Source organism: Struthio camelus, chromosome W, assembly GCF_040807025.1.
Source record: "Struthio camelus isolate bStrCam1 chromosome W, bStrCam1.hap1, whole genome shotgun sequence".
Lineage (NCBI taxonomy): Eukaryota > Metazoa > Chordata > Aves > Struthioniformes > Struthionidae > Struthio > Struthio camelus.
The window spans coordinates 2,050,450-2,070,025 of NC_090981.1; the positions used below are offsets into that span (position 1 = coordinate 2,050,450).

At 38.0% G+C, this 19,576-nt stretch overlaps 1 protein-coding gene across 1 annotated transcript in view; it reads right to left on the reverse strand.

Moving 5' to 3' along the window:
- LOC104139595 (zinc finger and BTB domain-containing protein 5) overlaps nucleotides 1-19,576 on the reverse strand; it is a 105,229-nt gene that overhangs the window by 9,702 nt on the left and 75,951 nt on the right. The window contains exon 3 of the mRNA XM_068925880.1: nucleotides 7,358-7,393. The gene's annotated coding sequence lies outside the window, so the exon portion shown is untranslated. The remainder of the gene's footprint in view (nucleotides 1-7,357; nucleotides 7,394-19,576) is intronic.

Sequence of the window (19,576 nt, forward strand, 5' to 3'; positions counted from 1 at the left end):
GCTTCCCCTCTCACACCATCATCAGGAAAGCATTATCAGAAATAAATCATTTAAGGAGGTTCTCATCTGCCATCAAAAGAAGTCAAACAAACTGTACGTAATGTGTAAACCTAACATAATTAAAGAAAGAAAATACTTCAGGACTATCACATAGCTCTGAGAAATCCCTTCATGCATGCTCACTCTGTATGTGTTCATGCTCACGCACAGACAATCAGCAGGTTTATACATTGCGTGTATGTGTGTAAAGTGCCAAGATAAGATATTACAAATAGAATTAACTGCAAGGGCAAAACCCAAAACCAAATGGCCTATGCACATGGAGTATCTTCTGTTAACTATAAGATGAGAAGTTATTATAGGCACAGAAACTAATAGTTTGAAAAAAACATGGACAAATAGCTTTTGGACTAAAAGTTGACTCTGAGGAACTCTGAACCCGAACGCTGACTTGGTCTACTAAAGAAAAAGCAAAAGGTTTATGGAGTCCTGATGGAGATGAAAAGAACAGTCAATGACAGTGACATCATGGGTTGTTTAATCTTGAAGTGCTGTTAAGAGAAAGTCAAATATACAGGGTATCTATGTACATTCGAGAGTTATACACATATATTTTTAAATAATTTATTCAATGTTAATTAACAACAAATTAACATGCAAAAATAAGTTACAGCTGAAGGCCTAACGTCAATCCACAGAAGCCAAAAAAATTGAGTGAAGACTACTTTTTTTTTAATCATGCACATATATTATAGCATGTATGATCACTCAAATTACCCACTGCTCTGAGATTTCTCCAGTAGTGAGCTAAAAAGATATCTAAGATGGAACTAAGCTCTTTAGGACTTTATATAGGATTTCAATTCTTATAATTCATTTTATGCTTGATTTTTTTTTTAAATAATAAAACAAAATCTGGGTAATCCTGTCACTGAGATAGTAACTTCTTTATTTGTATGACAGGACATAACAAGATGTATTAAAATTCCTGACATGATAGACCCTCTCAGAATTAAATTAATATATACTTTTGAGGAATCTTAATCCATAGATTATTAATGTTATCAAGCATAACTTCATAAAGTAATGGTCTAACATATTTGAGTGCTTAGCTGCTCCTTAATACATGGATCATTGACAAAATAAACAGCTTCTAAATAGCAATCATGGTGTGTCACATACATGTCTATCATAGTAGAGCTAAATACATGTTAATCTGTAAATACTCCAAGGATTTTAACATGCAGATTAGTTGTATGATAAAATGCAAGTTTTAAACGATACTAAGGCATATAATTTACAGACAGTTACTGAGCAGACATCTGACAAGTAAAATAGCCCTCATAAGTATGATAATATATACTTACAGTTCATGGATACTTATGTTCTGTCAGTAGTTTTTTTTTGTTTGTTTCTTTGTTTTTGCTTTTAACTTTTGCTTTGATTTTGCAACATATTAAAGCATCTATCCACTTCATAATATCAAAATCCACCAAAGCATATTTTAAAGTAAGTACATGAAAGTGCAATTTTTATATATTTAAAAATGCCAGCTAGTTTCAGGCTTGCTATAAGAAAGAACAAAAGTGATCTGTGGTCTATTTCTCAAGTTTTAATCAAATTGAGAAAAAATAGTTCTGAACTGACACCTTTTATGTCAAGATTAAGCCCAGGGCAATACTTTTCAGGAATGTAGATACCCCATGTCAAATATTTACACAGAAAATTTAGTGCAGAAAAACTGCAGAAATACTGCTTCCCTACCACCACCACCACTAAAGCCTGTTGTGTAAATATATCACATGGTAAAACTGATTTTTACCTGAAACTTATTTATTTACTGATTCAATTGGTTAATATTTGACAAAACAAAAAATGAGCTACGCAATCATTTAAAACCACCTTTTCAATTTAAATAAAAGGAAAGAGGAGAGAAAGATCAAAGCTGTAAGCATTAAAGAAAAGTTCACCTTAATCCTTTTGATTAAAGTGAAGTGCAGTTATGTATGAGGGGAAGACATTTCAACAATGGATTTATCGTGATTATTATGTTTTCTGTTTAACTATCCAACACTTTCAGTACACCACAAAAATAATATATAATGAAAAAAAGAATGAATGTAAAGAGTGGTTTGTATGTTGAGAATACAGCAATTCCTGTCAGTTTTAAACAAGTTCCCAGTCATGGGAACATCTTGCCACCAGAATCACTGGCACAACATTTGAAAAAAGTTGTGTACCCAACAAAACATTTTCCAGACAGTAAGATGTTACTGTTTACTACAGATTTAAATACCTCACAATAAAATAAAATCTTTTAACTTGCATTCTTTTTTCTTCTCTTTTTCCCTTTCCAACTTAAAGGCAGGCCCCAAAGCTTTTATTTTGCAGAAATACCTAAGTCCTTAAATATCTGTAACTTAAATTAGAGATTCTCTGAAGGATGTCACTTAAAGAGGAAGAGTTCAAAGGGGCTACTGTATATATACTCCAAATATATATATATATATATACACACTCCAAATATATATATATATATGAAATGCTGCATATATGCACTCCAAAATTAGAGAAATGGAAAGGACTTGTTTCAATCAGCCATTATATCTATTGCCCCCACCCACCCAGACTGTTTCCAACAACAAAAAGTAAGAATGCAATTTCTAGTCAAGATGTACCTTACCCCCTCAATGTAAAAAAAAAAAAAAAAAAAAAAAAATCAGGAGAACAAGGGAAGGATAAAATATTAGAGAAAATTGGCAGGAACTAACGACAATGCTTAAATGATTAAGGTAAGTGACAGTTGCTGGAAGATTATATAGTCCATCCTAACTACCTTTTGCAGGTCCACGTAGAATTCTTAAGAGCCATTTTAACTTTACAGTTCAATGTAGCAAGGACCAGATACTTAAATGGGGTAACTATCACAACTCTGTGATATAATCGTGTATATCAACTAAGGATCTGTCCTTAGCATTAGGAAGGTACCAAAAAAATGTAACTCTTTCCCAAGATATGTGCAAATGCAACAGCATGGGGACAATCTATAGATAAGCAATTTGAACTTTCTATTTCAACTTTACCAACAAATAACTCCCCCCCCAATTATTCTGGACTCATAGGTGGCTAGCTGTATTCATTTAAAAAACACCATTTTCCTGAGAAGACAAATATAAAATTATTACAGGAATTCAATTTTCCTGTAAATTTAAATACAATTCTAAAGTTAAAAACTTGGAAATAATTTTATTTTTTCCAATGGTCTACCTTACTGAAATCTGTAAAACATATTTTGTATTCACTGAAGTTAGTCATGTTTGTGTGTCCAAGAAAACTATCAAAATACTGTCTTTTGTAAAATCTAGTTATTTTCTAATAAACTTTTTTGTTTAGTTTGCTGATAACTGTAAACATACCTTAAGCAACCTTGCAAGGGGAACACTAAGCAGGAGGAGATTATCATTAATAGGGAAAAATAAAATATGAAGTAAAATAAAACTCAAAAGACCTTTTAATTTAACTAGCAAATCAAACTCTCCCTGATATATTTATTTTTAAACAGAACAGTTGTGAAGTCTAGACACATATTCCAGGGGCATCTCTGCCATAGAACTGCACAAGAAAAAGGACAGGGTTAAGGCTTAAAGGAAGCACATCATAGATTATTATTATTAACATGTCATCACAAATGTTCACAGAACAAAACTTTTCTGCAACCCAAATATCAAAAAGTCACTTCTCCTTCTATGGTAAGCATGGGGATACCGCCTCATTTCAGATGTTCCTGTTTTTCCCAACAACCACACAGAAGATAAAGTCATCCTTCCTCTCAATTCAAATCCCTAGGAATTTTGGATCATCTTCACTGTAAAATATCCTGTTGAACAGCTACTCAAGTATTGACACATTATGCACAGGGGCCTGCAGTGTGCCTCCAAAATATGAAAAAATACTGTCAACATGTATAACCAAAGAGGTACTTTTCTCCACAATTGGTGGGGGGGAAGGAGAGATACTGGTCAAATGGTGAAATGCAAATGTACTTAACATGAGTGTGATAATCCACTAATCTGGCAAATTTATGTCATGCAATACTAGAAGAGCTGACATCGGAGCAACGTTCAAAGCTACTACAACAATCTCATCCCTGAATCTGAGAAAAAAGAGGCTTAACCCCTTCTGGAAAACACTAAAGCCATCCTTCATCTGCACAAAACCTACACAGTCCTTTCTAGAATCCAAATTTTCTAACTCTCAAGCCTCAATATTTTTCACTGAAGTTATATTGAAATTTTTCTCTTTCTGGAGGAAGTTAGATTGTTCTGCTGACTTTTTTTTGCAGAATAATTTTAGTTAACAGAGTTGAAAGAACAAGTTTAAAGAAACTAACTTCATCAGTTATAAAGCTTTGATTATCACAGGGCCTTTTAAATTTAACCTTCATTGAATACAACATGATTATCTCTTTTTATCAAGGGGAAATTAAAACGCTTTGCTTATAATTCTTTTTGCCATTTTGACTGCTAAGATTTCTTATCCTGGCAGTCTATTTTGGTCAGAATTAAGACACTTCTGCCAAAACTACAAAATATTTGAAACATGTCAAAATTTGTCACCACAGTAGCATAAACAAAAGCTATTACCATTAATAAAAGTAGAATAGATTAATTATTTAGTCATTGTTCCTAGTGAATCGACTGTTTCAGTGCAGGGATACAAGGAGTCAATAGATGGCAGTCCAACTCTTGGGAAAGAGCTAAATAATGAATAAAAACACCAAAAATTTCACAAAGAGAAGTATTGGGCTCTCTTGTTTTTAAGAAATATTCACAGTGATTTTAAATAATGGACAAGCATTTAGACAAACTTTGTAAGAGTTTGTAAAGTTTGTAAAGAGTTAAATACAGAATACTGTTAAAGCAGTATTATATAAGTAATCTTAAAAGATTACAAACCTGAAGTCCTTGTTTATAATATATAAGCACTGCTTTGCATGTACAGGTATCTGCATATGCAACATGATCATTTTATCAAAATGAATTTAAATCCAGTGGTCGCATCAATGGTTAAAGCATGGGAAAAACTGACTTTAGTGAATGTATGCTAACATTAAGGTTAGCATATACAGCAGAAATAGGCATAATAATATTTTTTCACTTGCATTATTTTTCTTTCAACAACTATCCTGTTTGTACAGAAATACTTATTTTAAACTAAGGAAAATTTAAACACTAACAATCATATTGAAATACCACTATGCTAATCTGAGAGTAAGCTATCTCTACTTTTATAAAAGAAATATATAAACACATTATACTAAAATAGAAGTTTTGATTCCTTTAATGAATGGTATTTACTTCTGTTCTACTTCAGATATAAAAGAGAATATTTAAATGGAAAATAAAAGTTGGGCCTGACATATTTAAATAACTTGGACAATAAAGAGTTTTCTGAAGTAAATTTATTTTAAATATCAAGTATATCTGTTAACTGAAATTTTGAAATGTGAAATTTAATCTGATAATTTAGCTAGGAGTCAAAATTAGTCTTCACGTGAAAACACTGGGCAAGTGTAAAGTAGTACCCTCATGTTAGAGACCTGGATTATTTGCAGGTAATTGCAAAATAGAAAAATTAATTTGTCAAACAGAAGCTAGAATCTGATTCAATTTGAATTTATTTTTTTAAATGTATACTTTTCATATTTCAAAATGTTCTCTGAAAAACACCACAAAAATTCTAAATGGATGTTTTTAACTACATTTCCATTTATAGTAATAATATTTCCTAAGTAGATATTGTTTTGATAAATGTTAGTTTCATACTAATAAAAGTGTAAACTCAAAATGCTTTTGACAAAATTAATAGCTAAATTTTTATAGCTCAGACACTTCATATTGATTGCTCAGAAGAATCTTGTTTTAGCTGCCATTTAAAAGTAACTGTTTTTATAGTATTGATTGCAACTCTTTTCCTGAGGAATTTTCAATGACCAAATAAGGCCAAAATTAATTTTATTTTAAGACCTCAGTTAAAAATATAATCCAACATATTATTGTACCTAGTATATCGATATGATTACTAAACTTCAAATATCAACAATTTAAGAAATCATTTTTACATGCTCTTATGGATTATAATGAAATAATTTACCCTTTTCACTGATGTATTTTTAAATAAGCAAAGAGTAGTGGTGAGTGAATGCATCTATTTTACTCATCATCTTTTTACCAAGTCTTTTCAGTTCTGTTTCTTTAAGAGCAAAGTAACTGCCCAAATAGAGGGGAGGGTTTCCAAAGTACAATTTTGTTTTAAAATCATTAAATAGGGGAGACAAATGAGAAATTTTCAACATCCTTTACCATTAAATTTAGTTGTAAAAACAAACAAAAAAACCCCATTCCACTATGTCAAAGGGGCAGAAGGAACAGATTATAAAGTGCATCCTACATTTCTTACTTGAAAGGAAAAAAAAGACCAAAATCAAGAAAAAAGTACCAGACAAACTTTCCTACTTTGTTTGCCATTCAGAGAGGACAAAGATTATTAATATATAACAATTAAACATACATAAGCTTTATGTTGAACAGTAATGACAGGAAATATTCAGATGAACATCTAAAAATCCTAATCTTACAAACACTTTAAAGAATAATATTTTTACAAATAAATACATTTCAGTTCTGTGATACAAATCCATTAAATGCTTTTTTGAAATGGTCAAATACTGTTTCTAGTTTTGATATTAGCTAAATTTATATGCAGTTTGTTTCATTTTTGTCTATATTTTTAATATAAGGAAAAAACTTGACTAATGTATTGATACACTGTAACAGGTTTAATTTTGTTGTTTAAACTAAAGATCAACAAAATATGGGCCAAACAAGAAGTTAGACTTTCTTTCTTGTTAATAATCATCTACAGTTTGTAAAGTTTTTTTCCCCCTCAAATTAACATCTCCTCTCTGGCTGAGATTTCTTTTATTAATTTAAAAAGAATACCTTGTAATATACAATGATAATAGCTAACAGAATCAGGGATATCTGAGATGGGACTATTGTTTCTGCTATGTATCTCAACATAAAACTTAATCTTTTTATGTGTACAGTAAACACAATCACAGAGACAAAATTGCTACAATGAACTCATTAAATGATTCCAGTATTAAAATCAAATCAGAACTTCTAAGGTTGTTTAAAAAACATGGACAGTGTTTCACAACATCCTTCAATTCCAAAACTCTTCAGATGTTTATTATCTACATGCAGAAGATGCTTGTCTATATTTTATGGTCAGCAGTTCATAGAAGAGTAAATAGGTTGGGTGTAAACAAAAATAAAAAGCTGTTTCTACTTACTGTTAGATGATACTGCCTCCATATTTCTGGGCAAGCCTGGAAAATAAAAATATTGATCACCTAGGAGCATGAAACAAGGTGCTTTACAGTCTATTGGTTTTGGCATAACACAGTATCCACCAGTGTCAGTCACAGGAAAATAAGAAGCTTAACTGAAAGGGTCTGTGTTTCACCTTCAAAAAAACCCAGCTAGATAGTTTAATTGAATTTTACACTGGTTTAACACACTCCCTGCCATTGTCAGAAAGCCAGTAACAGTTTTCTCTCCGCCTTTCTTCTCTTAAGGTTAGAATTTCAGGAGAGCAATGTGCTCTCAACTGTAGTAAGTATTAATACTGTAAAACAAACACAAACAACAGACTGAAATTCTACATATTGGCATAGATTGCATTTTCTAACATTTTAAAGTAACATAATGTTTTGGAAATTAAATCACAGGGTACCTTACTTTCATGTAGGAGTAGAAGGGTTTTTTACTATTTTTGTACGTATCTTTACCCTAATCAAAATATAGTTGCTACATGGAATAATCTCAGTAGCTTAATGTCAGATGAGATGTAAATAAGGAGCATAACAGATTGTTTTAACGTTTCTATCTTTACAATGGCTTGCTTGCTTTTTTTTTTAATACTTGCCCAGTTCATACACAAACTTGTAAGTGCATGCCATTGTAAAACATTATGCAGAATAGACTTTCAATTGCACCAATTTCACAATAGACCTGACGAATATATAAGACACAGGTAAGAGAAAATGTGAAACTTCTTTAAGCAAAATCAGAATATATTAATGATCAATGACATGGGGCATTTTCTTAAAGCTCTTAATATTTTTACAAAAGTAACAATGGCTTTTCTATCTGTACCCACACAGAAGCCAGAAAGATACAGACATAATGCTACTTTATCTATTAGCTACATAAGCACTTGACAGTGTGCATGTGTACATAAACAGAACTATTGTAAGGTATCTGTGGATGTCTTTCAATGTCAATGTCCTTACATTAAAATATTTTCTTAATCATTTGAACAATTATCCATTTCATTTGACGATCTCAATTTTTAGCTTTACAAGAAATACTAGTTATTCCAGGACTTCTATATAATATGCTGCAGTTTTAAGTTCAAACATTCAAATTTCATGCCGACTTGCAAATTAGTATTATTAACATTTAAGATTTTGAATAATTTTCCCTCACACACAAATTCTTGCTTTCTTGTATATTAACAGAGCATGATAATTCCACCCCCCCCCCCGATACTAGGAATAGAATCTCTCAAAAAATAAACCAAGTTTTTGCCAATGACCCTATAGCATATACAATATCTTTTCCCAAAATGTGATGAAATTATATTATTTATTATTCATTTTCTAAGTAACAAAGTTGTCTGGAGAAAGATCTACAATGTGTTCTGTGTCATGGTTCTTCCTTTTAGTCAAATAATGCATGCAAAAATTTGAGTTTTATATTAACATTTTTATAGAGAAACTGTGTGAAGTATATCACATTTCTAACCAGAGGAAAACAGTACAACATTTGACAGTCTGAACACAGTCAAGATGTCTTGGAAAGGAAACAAAGGGATTTACCTACTCCCCTAAAATAGATATTAGTTTGGCACTTGCATAGGAGTCTCAAGTGCAATATATAAACATTCTCTATCCTATAGAAGTATTCTATGAAAGACATTGTCTTCCTCCTTCAAACTATAAAAGGGCTTCAACTGTACATGTTTTTTGCTAGTTCAGCACAGGGGTAGCAGACAGTTATTTATACATTACTTCTGGGTAGTTTTTAGTTTTTGGTTACCACAGCGTCCCCAGATTAATACGGTTGAAAAAAAAATCACAATCAATGAGTTGTCATATACTGGCACAATGGCATTCTGCTACATGACCTTTGCACAGCAAATATTTAATGAAAAAATAACTTGATTTTAGAATAATCACGTTGTTGCTCTGAACATGAAGACTATTTATAGTGAAAACCTGTAACTAAGAATAGGAAAGTAGGATTATAAGGTTCTTAAAATACTCAAAGAGGAGCAATCCCAACCATTTAACAATGCTATCAAGAAATAGGTATTATTATTCTCATCTTCATGCACATTTTAAGATTATGGGAAAACTTAAGGAAGATGGAAAGAGGAAGCTAGAGGAAAATCAGCCTAGCATATTCCTTCATTCAGATAGTGAGTCAGTGTAAAAGTTTTCATAATCACAGAATCACAGAATCGTTTAGGTTGGATGGGACCTCTGGAGATCATCTAGTCCAACCTCCCTGCTCAAGCAGGGTCACCTAGAGCATATTGCCCAGGATCACATCCAGACGGGTTTTGAATATCTCCAGGGAAGGAGACTCCACCACCTCTCTGGGCAACCTGTTCCAGTGCTCTGTCACCCTCACAGTGGAGAAGTTTTTTCTCAGGTTCAGATGGAACTTCCTGTGGTTCAGTTTCTGCCCATTGCCTCTTGTCCTGTTGCTGGGCACCACGGAGAAGAGGCTGGCCTCATCCTCTTGACACTCCCCCTTCAGATACTTGTACACGTTGATGAGATTGCCTCTCAATCTTCTCTTCTCCAGGCTGAACAGGCCCAGCTCTTGCAGTCTTTCTTCATAGGAGAGGTGCTCCAGCCCTCTAATCATCTCTGTAGCCCTCCGCTGGACTCTCTCCAGCAGTGCCATGTCTCTCTTGTCCTGGGGAGCCCAGAACTGGACACAGGACTCCAGGTGAGGCCTCCCCAGGGCTGAGTAGAGGGGCAGGATCACCTCCCTCCACCTGCTGGCAACACTCTGCCTAATGCACCCCAGGAGACCATTGGCCTTCTTGGCCACAAGGGCACACTGCTGGCTCATGCTTAACTTGTTGTCCACCAGCACTCCCAGGTCCTTCTCGGCAGAGCTACTTTCCAGCAGGTCAACCCCCAGCCTGTACTGGTGCATGGGATTATTCCTGCCTAGGTGCAGGACCTTGCACTTGCCTTTGTGGAACTTCAGGAGGTTCCTCTGCCCACCTCTCCAGCCTGTCCAGGTCCCTCTGAATGGCAGCACAGTCTTCTGGTGTGTTAGCCTCTCCCCCCAGTTTAGTATCATCAGCAAACTTGCTGAGGGTGCACTCTGTCCCTTCATCCAGGTCATTGATGAATACATTGAACAAGACTGGACCCAGGACTGACCCCTGAGGGACACTGCTAGCCACAGGCCTCCAACTTGACTCTGCGCCATTCACCACAACCCTCTGAGCTCGGCCATCCAGCCAGTTCTCAAGCCACCTCACTGTCCACTCGTCTAGCCCACACTTCCTGAGCTTACCTAGGAGGATGTGATGGGAGACAGTGTCAAAAGCCTTGCTGAAGTCCAGGGAGACAACATCCACTGCTCTGCCCTCATCTACCCAGCCAGTCATTCCATCATAGAAGGCTATCAGAGTGGTCAAGCATGATTTCCCTTTGGTGAATCCATGCTGACTACTCCTGATCACCTTCTTGTCCTCCAGATGCTTAGTGAGGACCTCCAAAAGGAGCTGTTCCATCACCTTCCCAGGGATGGAGGTGAGGCTGACAGGCCTGTAGTTCCCTGGCTCCTCCTCCTTGCCCTTTTTGAAGACTGGCGTGACACTGGCTTTCTTCCAGTCCTCAGGCACCTCTCCTGATCTCCAGGACCTTTCAAAGAGGATGGAGAGTGGCCTGGCAATAACATCCACCAGCTCCCTCAGCACTCGTGGGTGCATCCCATCGGGGCCCATGGATTTATGGATGTCAAGTTTGGACAAAAGATCTCTAACCTGATCCTCCTCAACCAAGGGAGAGTTTTCCTTTCTCCAGACTTCCTCTCTTGTCTCCAAGGTCTGGAATTCCTGAGGACTGGCCTTAGCAGCGAAGACGGAAGCAAAGGCAGCATTCAATAACTCTGCCTTCTCTGTATCCTTTGTCACCAGGGCACCCGCCCCATTCAGCAGCGGGCCCACGTTTTCCCTAGTCTTCCTTTTGCTACTGATGTATTTGAAGAAGGCCTTCTTGTTGTCCTTGACATCCCTTGCCAGATTTAATTCCAAATGGGCCTTAGCCTTCCTTGTCGCATCCCTGCGCACTCTGACAACGTCCCCTTTTCCACATTCTGTAGACTTCCTTCTTCTGCTGGAGTTTTGCCAGGAGCTCCTTGCTCATCCATGCAGGTCTCCTGCCCGCTTTGCTGGACTTCTTCCTCAGAGGGATGCACCCATCTTGAGCCTGGGGGAGGTGATGCTTGAATATTAACCAGCTTTCTTGGACCCCCCTTCCTTCTAGGCCCCTACCCCATGAGATTCCCCTAAGTAGGTCCCTGAAGAGGCCAAAGTCAGCTCTCCTCAAGTCCAGGGTTGCAATCCTACTCATTGCCCTGCTCCCTCCTCCCAGGATCCTGAACTCCACCATCTCATGGTCACTGCAGCCAAGGCTGCCCCCAACCTTCACATCTCCAACTAGACCCTCTCTGTTCGTTAGTACAAGGTCTAGCATTGCACCTCTCCTCGTCGGCGTCTCCACCACCTCTGTCAAGAAATTATCAATCCTCTGCAGGAACCTCTTCCTCTGCTTGTGCCTGGCTGTGCTGTCTTCCCAACAGATGTCAGGGTGGTTCAAGTCTCCCATGAGAACCAGGGCCTGTGATCATGAGGCTACTTCCACCTGTCTGTAGAAGGACTCATCGATGACTTCTTCCTGATCAGGGGGCCTGTAGGAAACCCCCACAACAGTGTCACCCATGTTAGCCTGCCCTTTAATCCTTACCCATAGGCTCTCAACTTGCTCTTCATCCACCCCTAGGCAGAGCTCCATACATTCCAGATGCTCCCTCACATAAAGAACAACTCCACCACCTCGCCTTCCTGGCCTGTCTTTCCTAAAAAGCACATAGCCATGACAGCATCCCAGTCATGTGAACTATCCCACCATGTCTCTGTCACTGCAATGAGATCACGGCCCTGCGACTGCACGCAGATCTCTAACTCTTCCTGTTTATTCCCCAAGCTGCGTACATTGGTGCACAGGCATTTCAGAGAGCCAGTCAAGCACGCAGGCTTCCCAGGAGAGGTGCAAGAGGATCCTCCATAGCCATGTCCCATGCTGTCTCCCCTGGCTGCATGCACCCACTGGAGGCATCCTGACTTGAGTGGTGTTTTACTGACTCTCCTGCCACTATACCACTCCCCTTCCCCCATCTTGCCTAGTTTAAAGCCCTCCTTACCGGGCTGGCCAATCTGTTGGCAAAGACACACGTGCCCCGCTTGGTAAGGTGGATCCCATCGCTCCCCATCAGCTGTTGATCTTCAAACAGGGTCCCATGGTCATAGAAACCAAAGCCCTGTTGCCAACACCAGCGGCGCAGCCAGTTCTTAACTTGGAAAACTCGTCTACTCCTCCCGTCCTTCCCCCTCACAGGCAGGATGGAGGGGAAGATGACCTGGGCTCCCAGACCCTTGACCACCATTCCCAGAGCTCTGAAGTCCTGTTTGATGGTTTCCAATTTGCCTTTCGTGTCATTAGCACCCACATGGAAGATCAGCAGAGGGTAGTAGTCCGACGCGTGGACAAGCCTTGGCAGTCTTTCCACGACATCTCTTATTCGAGCCCCTGGCAGGCAGCAAACCTCTCTGGACAAGAGGTCAGGTCGGCAGATAGGTGCCTCTGTCCCCTGCAGCAGGGAGTCACCCACAACAATCACTCGCCGCTTCTTCCGGGGGTTCCTGCACGGCACAGGGTCTGCCAGGCCAGTTGCCTCCCTTGCAGCCATGCCCAGCTCCTCCTCGGCTTGGAGGGCACTAAACTTGTTCTTCAAGGGTAAGTCTTGAGGAGGAACAAGAGCCTTTCTCCTTCTACGAGAGGTCACCAGCTTCCAGCCCTCTTCAACAGCGTTATGACGCACCTTTACACATGGTACAGAGCCCTCTGACAACTCCGCTGCAGTGGGGGCAGGGGACTCCCGGAGCTGAACAGTCTCCGAGAACGCCCTGTCAATCTCCCGCTCATCCTCTCGGATGCTACGCAGCCTACTAACCTTCTCCCGTAACTCCTTTACCTGGTGACGCAACTGGTCAACCACAGCACACCTCACACAGGAGAGCTGACTGTCAGCCCAGGCCTCACGGAGAGGCCCCAGGCACTCCCTGCAGCCTGACACCTGCAGAGCTGCATCTGCTGTCTGAGGGTCTGTCTGGGTTGAAGCCTCAGACACAGCCGATGCAGCACCTCCAGCAGCCACTGGGGAACATGCTCTGTGGCATGTCATGACCATGCCTGGGGAAGGACACACCACTGTGCAAAATGGAGAGGTGCCTTCTTTGCCTTCTGGTGCCCTGCTGCACAAACTGCTGTGCAAACTGCTGCATCTGTTCACTGCCTCTGTTGGCTGCACTCTGGAAGCTGTGCTCTAGGCCTGGCTCTTATATAGGCCTCTGCCTAGCAGTGACTCACAAGGGTGCTTGACCCACCCAATCAGGAGCCACCTGAAACAAAAGCCCCAACTCCCTCTGACCAGGGCAGCCCAGAGAGCTCCTTAGCAGCAGCCCCACCTAGCTAGAACTTCCCAGGAGAAGTTAAGTCAAGGTCCCCTGCAGGAGTCCTTGCCCAGCTCTCCCTTCCTGCTAGCAGCAAGCACTGTCTAGTTCCTCGGGGGTCCCCAGAAAGCCTCCACAACTCCCAACAAGGCCCACAAAAGGCCCAGGCAGAGCCCAGACACTGCTGCACAAACTGCTGCGTCTGTTCGCTGCCTCTGTTGGCTGCGCTCACAATGATTACTTTATAATCACAATGATTATAATCACAATGATCACAATGATTACTTTAAAAACTTCAGAAGTTGAATATAAAAGTACAAAGTTAATGTCCAGCTATGTCTGGCCCTTTAAAAATTAGACTTTTAACTTGGAGTCTTACTACTTTGCATTAACTTTATAGCTATTGTCTATATCTCTTCCTTATCATTGAATGAAGAAAATATAAATTAACAATTCAGTGCAGAATCCTGGCTTCTCAAATGAAATTAAGTAGTTTATAATGGAAGAGAGCATAACCAAATATGACAACAATTGAATCTATGATTTTTCTTAATCATTTAAAAGCATTTAACCATGAACAGCCTTCATTTAAAGAAAGGCCCTTGTGGTATACAAGTACAATGGCAGTATGATTAACTGCATTAAAATAAAATTGCATTTATCTCCTGCCCCAGTGGTCTAAGCTTACTAGCAATTAGATAGATGAACACAAAAAGCGCCTACTCTTAAAAGCAGTACTACCACCTTATATCTGCACAAAGCATACACAAAGTACACTTTTCAATAGCTTTAACTGCATCTGCATGCCTTTTTCTAAATTCTGCACAATTAAGTTTTCCACAATTAATGCTATTTTTTATTGTAACCCAAATTTTAGTAACTTGGAATAGTTATTTGTTCATAACATTCAAGCATGAACCAAGTTTGCCAGACCAGATGAATTAAGAGCATATATTGTGCATTTCAACCCATATTGAATTTTATCAGGTGCTAATTATTGTTTTACGAGAACAACGGCTTAATGCATCTGTTGTTTAATTCCCACTTCCCTATTCTCAAATGTGAACATCAAAGAAAATAAAACACTCAATCTTAAACAGCCCCTGACAGCAGACCAAGACTCAAGTGTTCAATAGACAAGGCCCTTGCCACCAGTTCTCATATTTCCACAACAATGAACAAACACAAAAACAGCACTAAGCGGCCTTTCCTCCTTTTCAGCTCCCCTTGGCCAGTTGTCTGCCTTGTACTAGAGAGAACCCTTGAACACAACCCTGCTGGGAACACAACACAGGAGAAAGGATTAGCCTTACTAACATGCTAGCATTTGCAAAAGTGAAGAAAAAAACCCCACTACTGTATTTGGTATATGAATAACCAAAATGTATGCGCTGACAAGAGACCAGGACGGGCCTATGGCTCCCCGGGAGAAAATGTAGCTGTGATGAGTGACAGGGCTTTCAGGAAATATGTTCACAATCACAGACAGTGAAGGCCATGACCTAGATCGTTTAAGAGCTTGTCTTGTCAAATTATCAAAAGCTTCTTCCTCTCTGAATAAAGAGTGACATAAGTGAGTGTCAGAAAGCTGCAGGCTGACAAGCCAAGCATACAATAACAGAATGCACGTCACATACTTGCCGAACACCACCACGGCTAGCGGCAAATCTTAATGAGAGCGCGGCTGGCCCAAGAGACTTGGGTCCCTGCTGGCACAGCTACTCATCTCACAAAAATCCTTCAGCTCCAAGTCAGTTATGGTCTGACACGACGACTACAATTACTAAACACAACTTTTTAACAGAATCCTCTGGTGCTTTGTCAAAGCGGCGGCTGTTAGGAGCTGCCCCAATGCTAGTCACCACACCGAAACAAAAGATTTAATAAAACGAACACTTTTCATTACCTTTGTATAAAAACAACCACAAAAAGAATAAAATGCTTTACTTTAAAAACATTCTTACACAACGAGATGTAAAGACCCTTTCCTCATAATAAGCCTCACATGATCACACTCTCCTGCCACCTCACACAGAATTAAGGTGTTTAACCACAGGGATTAAAAAGACTCTTTATAATGTTTACTTATGCTTACGATTAGATACAAATTGACTCAGGAGCAGGCATGAAAAAAAAGAATGCCACTGGGGGAATGAGATCACAAGGAAAAAAAATGGGCAGGAATCACTGCTTTCTTCCAAGAGACTTAAAAGGAAGGAAGACACCTTAACTAGCAAAGGAAAGAAGTCCAAACACAGCACCAGTAGCAGAACCCTCACAGTCTTTTAGCCACTTTAGCTTCAGCATGAGTAAAGCCATGGCCAATCCCTAAGATGCCGGCATATCACTAATACTAAGCACTTGACAGTATAAATTCTAAAAATAGGCAAAAAAAATCTTCTGGGAGAAGTATGATTGTAAAGGTTACTTAAACTGCCAGGCAAGACATCAAGGAAAAAGTATATGAAAAGTTGCATACTGATATATATTTCTGTTTTTTGGAGGGAAAAGCTCTAGCTTAAAGAGTATGAGAGAGGTGTGCAGATGAATACTATCCAGTCAATTTGTTACTGTTCATTTTATAAGTTTGTTTCATAAGCTGTTCAGTTTCAGAGAAATTCTCTGGTGAGTCCCTCCACAAAGCAAGGTTCCAGTGTAAGAACCTCCCCAGCTTCTTCCACAATGAACACTGGATACAAAGTATTTAGTTTGTCTACAATGGCTTTATCTTCTCTGGGTGCTCCTTTTATGCCTTGATCATCAGTTGGCCTTACAGACTCTTAGCAGACTTCTTGCCCCAAAGTGTTTGGAGAAAGATTTATTATTAGTTTTGATTACTTTGCTAGTTGTTCCTCAAGGTTTTTTAGCCTGATTTATTGTGCTTTCAAATGTAATCTGCCAGAGTTTATCATCCTTGTTTTCTTCATTTGGACACTTAGATCAGATCAGATTTTCTTGCTTTTAACAACCTCTCTGATCCTGCTGTGTAGCCATGCCAGCTTCCTTTTGCACTCTGCGATTCAGCTATGCTAGATTCCTTTTCAAGGAAGGGAGGAGGGGAGATCCAGCTCACATGGACTAGCATTCACTGCACAGATAGGCTTCTGCATTACAGGCATGAGACCAAGATGATTGCCCAAAAGTTTAAGCACCCAAGTTTTTCTAAATTAGGCTGTACCTAAACAAGTTGTATGTGGTAAACACCACAAACATATACTGTGACATTCCCAATGATCTATTCAACTTGAATAGGGTTTACATTTTGGGATAATTCTGTCTTTACAAACAAGAAAGTTATATTTTATGGGAATCGGCCCTGTAAGATCCATAAGATGGAAAAGGAAGCAAGACATGCAAAGAAAAGATTATGCTTTTGTCTAACTACAAGCAGAAATATTTGAGAGAAATGTATCTTTTCATTTCCTTTAAAATAATGGTACTTAATACATACCTGTAAGTAGCAAAAGTGCAGATAGGAGAGGAAGACCAAATTTAGATTTCTAACATTCAAATACCAAAAGAAATAGTATTAGATAAACTCTCAAATGAGTTGAAAAATTTGCACATCCAAAACATCAAACGATCTGCCTCTCCTCTGTGATAAGCCCGCAACAGTCTCAAAATTTTCTTCCTCCAACTTCTCACATTTGGTGTGGTACCAGATAATCTTCAGGAGCGGGATGGATATATGAAGAGTCACTTTCACCCTGTACCCTGTCTGGAAACAACACTCAAAAGCCACATCCAGGGCAGATTCTCCTGCCTGTCAGGTCAGTATAATGACAGGTTATGCCACTTAAGTTTCATCAGGTGGAGGTGGTATTCAGTTGGTGAAAGGGAATAAAAGCCTTCCCAGTATCTGTCTTATACTTTGACCAAATGAAAGAAAAAAAAAAAAGGAGGGGGTAGGAAGAGATTTCACATAATTTCAAACCTTAAAGAAAAAAAAGGAGAAAAAGCATATTGGGGAATCAAACATATATTGGGAAAAGAAACATTTCAATCATACCTTTAGCTATAAAGGGAAGCTAGAATTTATGCTGGCTATATCATAGCTTTCCACATCCTTTCACATTTTTGTGTTTGATCTGCTTTTCATTAGAGGAAAAAATAAATATATTATAAAAGGCTAAATATGCTTATTGCATACCAGAAATGAATTTATAGGACATGCAAATAGCTACAACAATATCATGCAAAATAATTTAAAAAAAAAGTTACATTTAAATCACATTGACTATTACACCTACATTTTATTTGGGCTGATCATATTAGATGTATGTACCCACAGAGTTTCAAACTACTTCCACCTTTCTTTTTAGTCTTTAAAAAAAAGCCTTAGTGAAGTTAAAGAGAGCACGTGACATATCTTATTCCTATATGTGTGTGTATATATATATATATATATATAGGAATGAAACATGAGGACACATCTTCATGTTATAGTCACAGTTGAAATGAGTATGATTGAAGTCTGCATTATTATGAAAGCATCTCTATCAGTGGCTGTCCAGCTATGCTAGAATGGCTGGGTATAACTAACTCCAAAAAGCCACCTGAAAGATATTTCCAATCGTACTTCAAGTATGTTTCTTTTCTTTTCTTCCCCAACTGCTGAGTCAGCACCATTACGTTATGGTATTGTCAGTTCCAAATGCCAGTCTTTTATTTTGGTGCCACAAAAAAAAAAAAATCGATATAAAGTTTCTTGTATATTTGCACTGAGACAAAGAAAATAAATCTGATTTTTTTGGATGAAGAAATTATACATTTCTGACAATTGTTTGCATCCTCTGACAAATATGTTTAAAAGCTCGGGTAGCTATTGCTACATTAGTCACTGATATTTCTGCATTTCCACTGATCTTTTCCAGAGTTTATATTTAACTCTTAGTAGTAAGAGACTGGTCGGTGTACTTCTTTAATTTCATATCTCATCTATTTAAGTGTCATTACTATCATCTAGCTTACATCTTTAAATGTACATATATAAATATAAAAATCTTTCAATCCATATGAGAGGGACACACATTTAAAGAATGTTTGAGAAAGATTTTGTACACACACATGACCTTTCCAAATATTCTTTTCCACTGTCATAACTAATCTCATAAAGTTAGTATATCATTCTAACGTACTGCTGGCAGTTCATGATCCCATAGTACTTTCATGTGACCTGTAAAAACCAAGCATGATAGTTTTGTCAACATCTTGTTATTCTACCACTAAACTTCCAGTACACTATAGCTCAATACTTACTTAAGAATGTTTTAATGTCTGCTATAAATATCTTTCAGACATTGAACAATATAATATAAAATAATAATAATTCATCCTATAGTAAAACTTGACATGAAGATTTCCATCCAGAAAGCTTTAAAGTGTATGTTTTTGGTGGGATTTTTGTTTGTTTTTTTTTAATTTCATGGTTTGTGGATGCTTTAAGAAAAACTCCCATTAAAATAGAAGTCGAAGTCCAAATATTAATCCAAGTTGTTACTTCATTTACATGTTACTCAGGATAATTTTCAATATTCCTATTTAAAATCTTTTGATTTATATCACAGCACAGAGTAGTCATACATAAAGTTGATCCTGTATACCTCGCATCCAGGATTTCCAGTAATTAGTATGGAACCTACACCTAACTTTGTGTGTGATGCATACAAACTTTCACTAGCAGTAA